Source organism: Tupaia chinensis, unplaced genomic scaffold (genome assembly GCF_000334495.1).
Source record: "Tupaia chinensis unplaced genomic scaffold, TupChi_1.0 Scaffold000465_1, whole genome shotgun sequence".
Lineage (NCBI taxonomy): Eukaryota > Metazoa > Chordata > Mammalia > Scandentia > Tupaiidae > Tupaia > Tupaia belangeri.
This window is the reverse complement of record NW_006159974.1, coordinates 2,776,624-2,782,768: the sequence shown is the minus strand read 5'-3', so window position 1 is coordinate 2,782,768 and position 6,145 is coordinate 2,776,624. Positions and strand designations below refer to the sequence as shown.

Sequence of the window (6,145 nt, the reverse complement as noted above, 5' to 3'; positions counted from 1 at the left end):
AATAGAATTTTATGACTTTTGAGTAAAACATTACTGATTTTTTTTACTATGCTTTGTTTTCCCAATTTAAACATTTGACTTTCTTTTGAGTTGTTGATAGGTTCAGCAATTTGTTAAAACATTTTTCTTGATTGTTTCTTCAAATGGAAACATAAACTTGTCTTCCTTCCTGACCCCTCTTGAATTGGAAATATTTGGGAGTATTCTTGTCTTGTAGCAGAAGGATTATTTGCATAAATTCAGTAATGCTTGTTGCGTTGAATCAGAAATTGGAAATACTCATTATTGAACAGGGCTTTGACTAGAACGTCATACCTGAAGATTAATCAGAAAACTATGAAACTAAGGTGGATCTCAAGTAAGCCAACAGAAGCTCTTAGAAAGATGGCCTGGCACCATAAATAGTTCTGCCTAGCAGAGAGGATTAGAGAAGATATATGAAAGAATTTATAACACAAAATAACCTGGACTTTTCCAGCCCAGCATTGAAATCAATAGGAATTGCAAAAGAGCAACCACATCAGAGGATTATCTTGAGAAAGACTTTGAAGGAAGAAAAAGAGACTGATCTTTGCTAGCAGATGGTATATCACAGAATACATGGTAGGCAGGGCTGAATGGAGAAGGTTTATGTGTGACTAGTGTTTGCTTTTCAACAATTTGAGTAGTTGACATGTAAATATTTTCTCAAAAATACTTAAAACCATACTGTCTCTGTTGTTATAGAGTCACAAACAAAATTATAAGAAATATTTTGAACATTATCTTTAAAATTAAGTATTCTAAAATTTTCAAAGTTGTTTATTAACTGTCAAGAACAATGGAGTATGAGCAAAAGTTTTTTTATATGTAAAGTAAATGTAGAAAAAGGTAAAAATAAATAAATAAATGGAAATAAATAAATAAAATAATTTTCTTAGAAATAAAAAAATAAGAACATGCAGAATGTGCAGCACATCCCATTGTCTTTGGACAGAGCATGTGGCTGGTGAAGGATGTCTTCATTTCTACCACTGAGAGGGATATGTACACCAGGGACCCACTCAGGATCTGCATCATGACCAAAGAGAACATCAGGAAGGAGACCGTCCCCCTGAGAAAGGACGGATTTGTGGGCAGTTGCTGTCAACTAGTTTAAAATTGGTTAATTTTGTACCTCACAACTGTTGGACAAATTTATTCTATTAAAAAAGACACCTGGGGCACTCGCTTTACTACACTGTGCCCTCTCTAAGCAAGATGAAGCAATGAGTGGGACTGCTTGCAAGGATGTGGAGAAATTAAAAGCCTTGTATGCTGTTAATAGAAATATAAGGGACCTGGGACCAGCAGTTAGCATAATGGCTATGTTGCCAGACTCCCATGTAGTCAACCACAGTTTGAGTCCTGGATCCAGTGGCTTAAACTCACACCAGGTATGTGTGCATGCATGCCCAAGACCCAGAGAGGAGAATGGAGGAGAAGGGATTGTGGTGTGGCCAACCCCCCTGGGGGGGTGATTTCTTGTTTTCTGTCTCTCTATCTCTCTCTGTCTTTCTGGCGAGTGCACACACCCTATAGCAGAAAACCTCTCCAAAAAAAAAGAAAAAAGAAATGTAAGGGACCAAACCCCAAAACATATGGCCAACTGATCTTTGACAAAAGGTACACCAGTCAATCCAGTGGGAAAAGGAAAACCTCGTTAGCAAATTGTGCTGGAAAAGCTGGGTATCCACCTGCACAAAGATGAATCTGAACCCCTATCTGTCACCATTAACAAATATCAACTCAAAGTGGATCAAAGATCTAAACCTAAGGCCGTAAACTATAAAACTACTGGTGGAAAACATTGGGAGACTCTGGAAGACATTGGGGTAAGCAGAGACTTCTTTTCTTTTAGAGAGGTTTTTGCTATAGGGCACGTGCGCTCACCAGACAGACAGAGAGAGAGACAGAGAGATAGAAAGTGAGAAATCACCCCCCAGGAGGGATGGCCATGCCGCAATCCCTTCTCCTCCATTCTCCTCTCGGGATCTTGGGCACGCACGCACACACTCCTGACATGAGTTTAAGCCACCGGGTCTGGGACTCGAACCATGGTTGACAACGTGGGAGTCCAGTGACATAGCCATTACGCTAACTGCTGGTCCCAGCAAAGACTTCTTAAGCAAGACCCTCAAGGAACAGGCAATAATCTTCAAAATAGGTGGGATTACATCAGACTGAAAATTTTCTGCACAGCAAAGGACACAGTAATAAGAGTGAATCAACAAGTTTGGGATTGGAAGAGAATTTGTGTTAACTGTGCTTCAGATAAGAGACTGATAACCAGAATACACAGGGAACTCAAGTGGCTTACCCAGAAGAAAATTATTAACCCAATTAAAAGATGGGAAAATGAGCTGAATAAACTCTCTAAGGAAGACATACAAACAGCCAAAAAGCATATTAAAAAATAGTCAACATCTCTCATCATAAGGAAAATGCAGATCAAAACCACAATGAGACCCAGTCAGCATGGCAAAGATTTAAAAAAAAGATAAATGCTGGAGGGGATATGGTGAAAAGGGAATGCTCCTACACTGTTGGTGGGAATGTAAATTGGCCCAGCCACTGTGGAGAACAATATGGAGGTTCCTCAAAGACCTTCAAATAGAACTACCATATGATCCAGCAAGTCCACACCTGGGTATCTACCCAAAGGACAAGAGAATGCTCAGTCAGAAAAGCACTTGCACAACTATATTTATTGCAGCATTATTCATGATTGCTAAGACATGGAACCAACCCAAATGTCCACAAAAAGATGAATGGATTGAAAAAGCGTGGCTGATAGCAAGTGGACAAATATGGAAGATTTGTTGCTGAGTGAAGCAAGTCAGGCTATGAAAGAGAGACATTGTATGTCTCCACTTAACATATACCAACGGTCCATACTCTATGGTAAGAGACTATAAGACTGGAGGGTATAAGAGCATTGAAAATTGTTATGGACACTAGAGACAAAGTGGAAGGACAGTGTGTGTGTGTGGGTTGGGGGAGAGTTCAAGGAAGGAAATTTGAGGAAAAAAGAGAGAGGTAAGACATTTTTGGGACACAGATATGGTTTATTATCTGTTGATGATGATGTGTATAGTATTCTCAACTGGGCTGGACTGAGATATATATCATGCTGGGTAAAGTCTCTTTACAATCTAAATGATGTATAGCAATTGAATGTATAAATAATAATAATAAATAATAAATAAATTTTTAAAAAGAGATGTAAGGGACCAGCAGGTGGCATGGTAGTCAAGGCACTGACTTCCAATATGGAAACTGTGGTTTGAGTATTGAACCCTACAGCTTAAAATTCACTCTGGGCATATGTATGTGCATGCCCAAAATCTTGAGAGGAGACTGGAGAAGGAATTGCAACATAGCTATCCCCTCTGGGGGGAGGAGGGTGATTTCTCACTTTCCCTCTGTCTCCAGTGAGTGCATATGCCCTATGTCAAAAAAAAAAAAAAAAGAAAGAAGAAAAGGAAAGAAAGAAAAAATAAGGATGTAAAACAGTGCAACTGCTATGGAAAAAAAAAAGGATGTTCTTTCCTCAAAATATTAAAAATAAAATCAGCATATGATCTAGAGAGCGGTATCCAGCAATGCCACTCCTGAGTATATATTCAAAAGAATTGAAATCAGGGTCTTGAAGAGATCCTTGTACATTTGTATGCACACCAGCCATATTCACAGGAGCCAAGAGAAAGAACCAACCCAATTGTCCATCTGTGAATGAATGAACAAAATGTGGTTTATACATGGAAGTATATTCTTCAGTCTTTAAAAGAAAGGAAATTCTGACACCACATTATGGATAAACCTTGATGACATCATGCTAAATAAATAAGCCAGACACAATTAAAGACAAGTACTGTATGACTCTGCTTTCATAAGCCACCTAGAGTGGTGAAATTAATAGAAACAGAAAGTAGAATCAAGGTTTGCCAGTGGCAGGGAAATTGGAAATTCTTTTTTTGATGGGGGAGGGGAGAAGTTTTTGCTATAGGACGCGTGCGCTCACCAGAAAGACATAGAGAGACAGAGAGACAGAAAGGAAGAAAGCATCCCACAGGAGGATGGCCATGCCGCAATCCCTTCCCCTCCATTCTCCTTTCCGAATCTTGGGCATGCATGCACACGCACCCAGCATGAGTTTAAGCTACTGGGTCCGGGATTTGAACCGCGGTCAACTACGTGGGAGTCCAGCAACATAGTCATTACACTAACTGCTGGTCCCAGAAATGGAAAATTCTTTAATGGGTATAGAAATTCAGTTTTGCAAAATGAAAATGTTCTAGAGATTTGTTACGCAACAGTGTAAATATACTTAATACTACTGAGCTGCTCTTAGAAATGGTTAAGATGGAAAACTCTACCTAATTTTTTTTTCTAATCACAATAAAGATAAATAAAAACAGTTCACACTTAAGAAAGGGACTGAGAATGTTGGAAAGAAAAGAATTGCAGCATAAAAAATGATGCTGGAATTTGGGCACAGCGCACTCCCAGCCGGCCGCAGCCTGACATGCCATGCGGCCTCCCAGTCTCCCATGGCTGCCTCCCCCAGGCATGGCACAGGGCCTCGCCTCACTATGGCAGCAGCACGGCACAGCACGCTCGACCTCATGCTCTGCACCAAAGTCGATGGCGAGACCATTCTAAAAGGACTCCAGTCCATTTTCCAGGAGCAGGGGATATCAGAGTCGGTACACATCTGGCAGGACCATGGCTACTTAGCAACCTACACCAACAAGAACGGCAGCTTCGCCAATTTGAGAATTTACCCACATAGATTGGTGTTGCTGGACCTTGACAGTGATGTGCAGTGCAGAGAAGAAATCGACACCCTTTTGAACAAAGTAGAAGAAAGAATGAAAGAATTGAATCAGGACAATACTGGGCGGGTAAAAAGATTACCACCCATCGTTCCAGGAGGGACCATTGACAGATACTGGCCCACCCACGATGGGCGCCTGGTCGAGTATGACCTAGATGAAGTGGTGTATGATGAAGATTCACCTTATCAGAACATTAAAATTTTACACTCGAAGCAATTTGGAAATATTCTCATTCTGAGTGGGGATGTTAATTTGGCAGAGAGCGATTTGGCATATACCCGGGCCATCATGGGCAGCGACAAAGAAGATTACACTGGCAAGGATGTACTGATTCTGGGAGGTGAAGACGGCGGCATATTATGTGAAATAGTCAAACTGAAACCAAAGATGGTCACTATGGTAGAGATTGACCAAATGGTGATTGATGGATGTAAGGAATACATGCGAAAAACGCGTGGTGACGTCTTAGACAATCTTAAGGGAGACTGCTATCAGGTTCTTATCGAAGACTGTATTCCAGTACTGAAGAGGTATGCCAAAGAAGGGAGAGAGTCTGATTATGTGATTAATGATTTGACGGCTGCACCAATCTCCACCTCTCCAGAAGATTCCACATGGGAGTTTCTCAGACTGATTCTTGACCTCTCAATGAAAGTATTGAAACAGGATGGGAAATATTTCACACAGGGGAACTGTGTCAACTTGACGGAAGCCCTGTTGCTCTATGAAGAACAGCTCGGGCGCCTGTATTGTCCTGTGGAATTCTCAAAGGAGATCGTCTGTGTCCCTTCATACTTGGAATTGTGGGTATTTTACACTGTTTGGAAGAAAGCTAAGCCTTGAAGATGAAATTCCCCCGTCATGTGTGCTGCCCTTCCTGACCTGCGTACGCTGTACACCACATCCACATGAGTCAGGCAATTGATTGTGAATTCCTTACAGTTTTCCTTTTTTAATTATTATTTTTAATTTAAAAAATGCAAATGGAAAATGTATATTTTGATGAGCTAGGGTGTAATTTTTTTGAAAGTCAGCTGAAGGACGACTAGACAGCACAGCAAAGACTGCTAAATGCACTGACCCCCTAGAATGTGATTTTTGTTACTTTTTATTTCTCTGTGGGCTTGTTCTGTTTTGATTTTGGTAGGCCTTCAATTTGGATATTTGGAGGAATAAACATCATTGTTTTGTTCTGGAGGGAAGTTCTTGATGGTGTTTCCTCAAAATTGACTTAGATGTTAAAATTTGGTGCTTATAAGAAAGAGTTAAAAAAATGAATAGCAATG

General features: G+C 40.4%; 1 protein-coding gene and 1 pseudogene across 1 annotated transcript in view; both read left to right on the top strand.

Annotated features, from left to right (window-relative positions):
- LOC102479614 (paired immunoglobulin-like type 2 receptor alpha) overlaps nucleotides 1–6,145 on the top strand; it is a gene marked incomplete at its 5' end in the record, with an annotated part of 14,918 nt that overhangs the window by 5,305 nt on the left and 3,468 nt on the right. The gene's annotated exons all lie outside the window — the stretch shown is intronic.
- Nucleotides 4,305–6,051, top strand: LOC102497851 (spermine synthase pseudogene; annotated as a pseudogene).